The sequence below is a fragment of the Sciurus carolinensis genome, chromosome 4 (genome assembly GCF_902686445.1).
Source record: "Sciurus carolinensis chromosome 4, mSciCar1.2, whole genome shotgun sequence".
Lineage (NCBI taxonomy): Eukaryota > Metazoa > Chordata > Mammalia > Rodentia > Sciuridae > Sciurus > Sciurus carolinensis.
The window spans coordinates 77629695-77637879 of record NC_062216.1 but is presented as its reverse complement, the minus strand read 5'-3'; positions in this window follow the sequence as shown (position 1 = coordinate 77637879).

Sequence of the window (8185 nt, the reverse complement as noted above, 5' to 3'; positions counted from 1 at the left end):
TTCAGGTCCCCTGCAGTGTTGTTTATCCTTTAGTTCGTTAACTTCACACACATCAAGTCTTGCCTGTTCTTCCTCTGATATCTTTCCTGCAAGTACTTCTGGGTATTTATTTTGAAACATTTCACGTTGCTTTTCTTCATATGCAACAGCTATTTCTTTAAGGTTATCGCTGCAATTGACTGCATAGGACAATGCGGTCCTACCAGAGTGATCTTTCAAACACACATCAACTCCTTTTTGCAGCAGCAGCCTGACTGTTCCTTTGCTTTTTTGTCCTGCTGTGAGCATCAATGACGTTCTTCTGTGATGATCTGTCGCGTGGATGCTCGCTCCCATGTCCACTAGGAATTCTGCCATTTGCTGATTGTTTTCTTTCAGCGCAAGTAATAGTGGAGTGAGGCTATCCTTGTTTTTTGCTTCAATCATCGCCTTGTGCCTAAGCAGGCTTGCTGCTGTGCACGTGTTCTTACTGTAGACGGCATAGTGCAGGGCAGTGTTGCCACTGGCGTCCATCACATTTGGATCTGCATGAGACTGCAGCAAAATCATGGCACACTCCTCCGCCTGGAATTGTACAACCTTAATGAGTGCTGTGCTCTTGTCATCGTCACAGATGTTGACATCAGAATTCATCTTTATCAGAAGTGTCACCACTTTGGGCTGGTCATAGACACAGGCATAATGCAGAGCAGTCCTGTTCAGTGGAGCTGCTGCGAAGCTCATCTCCAGATTCAGAATCTTGATGGATTCTTTCCCAGCCTTCTCCTGCTGAATCACAAGACTGTTCCTGGGAAAAGCTAGTTTTCTCAATGTCCAAGAACTCCAGACGGGAAAGTGACCAAATAAGCATGTCCTGTTGTGGCTACAAACTTTAGGAGAATGTTTCCGTTATTATAGGTCAGGTCCAGGCTTAGATTGAGAGTCTGACCTGGATTAAACTTGGGTCCAAAATTCTCATTGGCATCACAAATAAGATCTGTTCCTTGAACAGATGATGATGGCTTTCCAAACCTTGAAAGCTCAAGCAATTTGTTCGCATTTTCTGTCGATCTCTGAAGGTGTGGACTCTGCATCATTTTCACAGAATTATTTGGCAGTCCAACTAGCTGCTTTAACAGGTGGCATTAGAGCTTTGCGGGTGACCTCCGTGACATACTGGGCTGACACATAAAAGGCTTTGGAATTCTCATCCAGTTTAACTTGCCACCAGCCATCATTGGTCTTTTTCACCAAGATGTACTGCTCCCCTTGTTTTATCACAATCTTTCGGTCCTTGGCTTCATATTCATAATCATATTCCACTCCAATATACACTTGTCCTGGAACCATCTTCCCACTTCTGTCAGTCATTTTTATTCAATATTATTCACCTCTCAAAAGGGATAGGATGCCACATTATGGCTTTAGGACTTGCTGCATTAATATAGCTGTAATCCCAACTACTTGAGCAGCTGAAGCAGGAGGATGAAAAATTTGAGGCCAGCCTGGGCAACTTGGTGAGATCTTGTCTCAAAATAGGTAATTCAGTGGTAGAGTGCTTCCTAACATGTATGTGATCCTTAAAAGGAGATATAAAAAGCCAGCATTACATTTAAACCGAGGTCCCTGCGGCCTTGCGGCGGGAGGCCCCCTCCTCAGTCAGCACGGTGGGCGCGGAACACCTAGACGCCCGGAGAGCGTTCACACCGTCGCCTCCGCCTCCCTGAAATCAGTATCTTAAAGAGACATCTGCACTTTCTTGTTCATCCAGCATTATTCATAATGGCCATTTAAGAAATTAAGCAAAGTGTGAACAATGGATGAATCAATAAAGAAAATGGCTGTGTCTGAGCACGTGCAAGCATATGTGTAGGAATTAAATATTATTCAGTCATTAAAAAACAAAGTCCTGGGCATGGCAGCACACTTCTGGAACTCAGGAGGCTGAGGCAAGAAGATTGCAGGTTCAAGGCAGCCTCAGTGACTTCATAAAGCCCTGTCTCAAAATGAAAATAAAATAAAATTTTAATTAAAAAAAAAAAGGAATCCTGTCATTTGTGACTACATGGATGAATCTGGGACATTATAGGAGGCAAAATAGTAAGACATGGAAAGATAAATACCACACCACCTCACTTACGTGTAGCATCTAAAAATGTTGACCCAAGAAGCAGGTAGAATGGCATTTGCCTGGGGCTGGCATCGGGATGGGGGAGTTCCGAGATAGACGTTGATCAGAGAGTACAACATTTCAGTTACAGGAATAAGTTTTATAGCTCTATTGTACGACGTGGCGACTGTGCTTAGTTATATTTTATACAATAAATCGTAAATATACACAATTTTTATTTGCCAATTATACGTCAATAAAACTATGGGTGGGGAAAGTTCCCTATAGGAGATGCCAGTGACAAACCTGTAATATTCAACTTCTGCTGGAGTTAAAGACATACAGAAAGGAAAGCATGAGACTTTGAAAAACAGCTAAGGTCTACCATTTATAAATAAGAGTGCCCCTGCTCAAAAAATACTGTGGAGAACTCATATTCCACTTCCTTTGACCATGCTAGGAAAATGAAATTCAAAATTAAAATGGAAATTCTGAAGTCTCTCACATGGGAAGAAAATTTCTTAATTAAACCAAATTTACAAAATTTTAAACATAGTGTTACATTATACTCTCTGAAAAAGTATATAGAGTATATTGAGTTTAGTTTACAATTTATAGACTATGGACCACCTGGTAGAAATTAACTGATAGACTAAGATGAAAACAATTTTTTTTCTATTTTTTTCTTTTTTGTTTTGTTTTGTTTTTTTGTTTGTTTGTTTTTCTCTCCATTTTCCTACTTCTTTGACTGGCAATAGTAATGAAGGACTATTTCTTTTTTCATTGCTCCAAGCAAGTTTTTTTTTTTTTTTAATTAAATTTTTTAGAAGCTGGGCATGGTGGCCCATGCCTGTAATCCCAGTGGCTTGGGAGACTGAGGCAGGAAGATCATGAGTTCAAAGCCTCAGCGAAAGTGAGGTGCAAAGCAACTCAGTGAGATCCTTTCTCTAAATAAAATACAAAATAGGGCTGGGAATGTGACTAAGTGGCCAAGGGTCCCTGAGTTCAATCCATGGTACCTCCCCACAAAAAAATAAATTAAAAAAATGTTCATACATATTTATAGGGTAATAATGTCTGTTTCATTCTACTGTCCTTTCCAACCCCACCACTCCACCCTTCCCCTCACTCCCCTCTGTATAATCCAAAATTTCTTCATTCTTCCCTACCCAACCCCCTTCAGGCAAGTTTTCTAAACTTAAATTCAGGGATATCTTTGAAATAATTCTCTTTTATTGTAATTTTCCTCTTCATTCTTCAGAAAGTGGGACATGTGAGAAACTATGGCTGGAAAGCAAGGGAATTTTTTCAACTTTGAAGATTCAAGGACTTAAAATACTCAAATAAAAAATGACTCAAATTTAGCTACAACAGAAGAAAAATTCAGTCAAACTGGGTATCTGAATTGCCTGAATAAGATGAGCAGAAGATGACACTGGAGAGAAAAGTATTTTGAAATTTATTGTTTTTTAGAATTTTAACTTTTAAGTACAAGAAATTTTTAAAAATTATCGAAGGAATTTTCCTTTGGTGTTACTTTTTATTGTAAATTTTAAGTTTGTTTTGTAATTGAAGAACAATGGGTTTGCAATGGATAACTAATGAGGAGAGAGGTGTGTATATCCTTCTTCATATAATTTTGTCCTTCATTCCATGTTTCTGGTCCTCTGTCCGCCTCATCTTCTGCTGTTTCTCAGGAAAGGAGTATTAGCTAATCTGCCTGCTCAGAACCAGGGGTTTTAGGATATTAACTAGAACATACGGAAGGGATATGTTTGCTCTTTCGGAATCCATACACAATACACTCTCTTGTTATCTACTTCCTAAAAAAATAATCTAGCTGGGTTTGCTTCCTTGAAGCAGACTGACTCTTCTCTTATTCTCTTTTGTGTTGGGGGGAAGGGAGGACAGGCTGGGTAGTACTGTAAATTGAACCCAGGGGAGCTCTACCCCCAAACTTTTTGTTTTATGAAACCCCAGTCCTTTTTATTTTATGAAACAGGGTCTCACTAAACTGCTGAGGCTGGCCTTGATCTTGCAACCCTTCTATCCTCCCACAGAATAGAAGTCATCACAATACTGAGTCGCTGGAATTACAGGCATGCATCACCACATCTGTCAGACCAATTATTCTCCTCTCTCCATCATTCTACTAGATCAAGAAATAGGCAAAGCACAGTGGCTCATACATGTAATCACAGCAACTAGGGAGCCTGAATCAAGAGGACCACAAATCTGAGGTCAGCCTGGGCAATTTAGCAAGATCCTGTCTCAAAAATAAATAAATAAATAAATAGGGCTGGAGATGTAGTTCAGTGGTAGAGCATTCCTGGGCTCAACCTCCTGCACCACAAAATACACATGTGTTTACAAGCAATTATCTCCTTGTGTTCAGTCCTCAGGAGACAGAAATAGACTTGGACTCTTCACTTTATTGCAATTTTGTTCATATAGTACTGCATTACCCAGTGCTTACACAGATAATTTCAAATGTAACAATGGAAGTTTTCCATAAACACATTTAACTTATTAAAATGTTGTATGTACATTTATTGTCACTTATACTAAGTATAAATTGAAGAGTCAATAAATATTGGAAAACTTAAAGAAATGGTGCACTGAGTAAATAAATTTTTGAGATAGATTCAGAAGGAGAGAGAGAGGGAAAGGAAAGGAGAGAAGGAGAAAAGAGATGTATGGCTTATGTGACCAGACATGTGAGCAATGATGGATTTGTCAATATTCTTGAGAGAGAAATTAAATACTTAAGTAAGATCACAAAAAACAGTGACTAGCTGGATTGGCTGATTGATGCCTGTAATTCCAGCAACTCCAGAGGCTAGAAAGGAGAATCACCAGTTCAAGGCCAGTCTCAGCAACTTAACAAGTCCCTAAACAACTTAGTGATCCCAGTCTCAAAATAAAATTAGAAAGGATTGAGGGTGTATCTCAGTGGTTAAAAACTCCTGGGTTCAATCCCCAGTACCATAAATAAATAAATAAATAAATAGCCAGGCAAGGTGGCACATGCACGTAATCTCAGCAACTCAGGAAGCTGAGACAGGTGGATCACAAGTTCAAGGATAGCTTCAGCAATTTAGTGAGACCCTGTCTCAAAATAAAAAATAAAAAGGTCTGGCCATATAGTTCAGTGGTAAAGTGCCCCCTGGGTTCAATTTCCAATAGTAATAATAAAATAATAATGGAAAAAAATAAAATCAGAAAAAGGTGCCAAGTACATGAGCCTGGGGCGATGGTGGGATCATCGCAGGTAATATATCAACATGTGGTTTTCACCTCATGTTCTGAGTTTGGTTCTTCTATTTTTTGTCTTGTTTGTTTAAATGCTGGGGATTGAAACCAGGGCTTTAATATGCTAAGAAAGTTTTTGACCACTGAGCCACATCCCAGCCTGACTTTGGTTTTAAGTTCAAAGGCAACTCCACTGAAGTTTGCTTTCTTCTTCTTCTTCTTTGAGATAAGATTTCACTATGTTGCCCAACCTGGCCTCAGACTTTAGCAAGGAGTGATCCTCCTGCCCTCCTGCCTTAGCCTCTCTAGTAGCTGGGAGTATAGGCATGCCTGCACCAGGCTCTGAAGTGCACTTTTCTCTTGTGTACTGTTTTATCATCTAATCTCTTCAAACAGGAACCATAGACAACAGTCAGAGTGGCAGGATCCTGGATGACTTTTTTTCTTTTCTTTTTTTCTTTTTTTTTTTTTTTAATAATACCAGGAATTGAACCCAGGGGCGCTTAGCTACTGAGCCACATCCCTAGCCTGTTTCGTTTTTTGTTTTTTGTTTTAATTTGAGACAGGGTCTTAGGCCTTCTCTAAATTGCTAAGGCTGGCTTTGAATTTGCAATTCTCCTGCCTCAGACTCCCGAGCCACTGGGATTATAGGCATGCCTAAATGACTATTTTAATGACATCTAAAGCCACCAAATCTCACTGTTTTCTAAGAATATTTCCTTAAAAGTCTTTTGCTCCCCTTCCACTGTAACCTGGCTTCAACTCCATTTTACTCCATTAAGGATACTCTAGAAAGGTCACCCATCCTCTCTCACACCCTTAATATTCTTGTCAGGAAACAGATGACTGGATGCATGGAATCGCTGGTGACTGCTACAACAATAGACCCGATTTCAAATAAGCCTACAAGTATAGTTGCTTGTTGAGGGGTAGGCTGTGAAGTACCTCAAGTCAGCACACATCCTTGGGACAACCAAGAGAAACATCTCAGCTCTCCATTTCCTTGACTGAAGCTCAGTTATCTTTAGTTGTCCCTCAGTTCAATCATCAGAAGCAGGGACCTGTTCCGGATCTCTCTCTAGAAAAACAGGGCAAGTGAAGAACAGTGGGTATTTTCTACTAATTTATTTGAAGGTACCTTGAGGTCATGTTACCAACAGCGTAACCCAGAGACCCTGCCTGGATCCCAGCTGGCTGGATCTGGCTGTCTGCATACATAAGAAATAAAAGATGTGGAAAAAGAAAAAAATGAACTTCATGCAATTTGATCAAACTAGAGAGAAGCAGCTAGATTGCTTCTTTATCAGACATCTTTATCTATTTTGCTCATTAATATACCCCAAATGCCTAGAAGAGTTCTTAGGACATGGTAGACAATCAGTATGTATTTGAAAATTTTGTATAATAGTACTCATAAGAAATCTCACCCAGGGCTGGAGATATAGCTCGGTTGGTAGAGTTCTTGCCTTGCATGCACAAAGCCCTGGATTCTAATCCCCAGCCCCATGGTGGGGGGGGGGGGGGGGGGGAGGAATCTTACCCAGATCTTTTAAAGATGAATTTAAAATAAAAAATCTAATTCTCTGGGTGAAGGTGTAGCTTAGTGGTGTTAGCCTGGCATATGTGAAGTCCTGAGTTCCGTTCTCAGCACTGGAGGAAAAAAAGTATAAATTCTTAACTATATTGGAAAAAAATTAGGGAAGTTATTAGAACGCAAAAAAAAGTTTATATAAGACCACACAATAAAAATCTGGCAGGATTGGACCATGGAAAGACATCTTAGAACAAAAACAGAAACCAGATATACTGATATGGGTGAGAGTCGTTCTTAAGACTCTTCTAACTCATAATTAAGGAAAATTAAGAGGAGTAGGGAGCCAAGCGCGAACATCAGGTGACTGCTGACAGATGGAATGCCAAGGAGCCAGGCAGGCTGACCCTGTTTCCACTCCCGATGCAAACAGAAACATGCACACACATAAACAGACAACGACAACAGTGCTGCAACTGCTTCCGGTCAGAGAAGTAGTGTGGCGTTCCAGGTCCTAGCTTTTACTGCTGAGACAGAAGTTTCTGAATGAGTAAATTCCAGTCATCTCCTCTCCAACACTGGAGGCAGGGAGAGAAGAATTCTCAAATACAGACAGAAACTGTAATCCAAAGTCACAGCCGGGAGTGTTTGCAAACGCTTCTAATGCCAGCAGCTCCAGAGCCTGAGGCAGAAGGATGGTGAGTTCAAAGCCAGCCTCAGCAAAAGTGAAGTGCTGAGCAACTCAGGGAGACCCTGTCTCTAAATAAAATTAATTAAAGATTGGTTCCAAATAGATGAGTAATGAGAAAAAAAAAAAAAAAAAACCTGAATATACAAAAAGCACCAAAATTAAAAAGAAAGGAGAAAAGAATCAATAATTATAAGTGATAGAACTGCATAATAAAATTCAAGAGAAACCAAATGATAGTCAATTTAAATTAATAAACAGATTCACCAGAAAAAAGATTCCTGAAGGATTTAAAATAATGCTTGGTACATAGTAAATACTATGCAAGTGTTAGCTATTTAAGCAGCAGTAACCAATAAAATGGAAGGTTAAAACCCTGTTCACAAAACCTCAGTGTAAGAACTTCAAAAGAAAAAATCATAAAAATTACTGAAGAACTTAATGAGGATGTATAAGTCATGTTTAAAACTGAGAAAGATAAATATTGCAAAGATATTAATTCTCCTTGAATTCTAATTCAAAATCATCCTCACAGAATTTTTTCCATAAAATTTACAAACAGATCCTAAAATTAACCTGAAAGTTTAAGTGGGTGACCATTGTATCCATTAAGAATAACCATCCC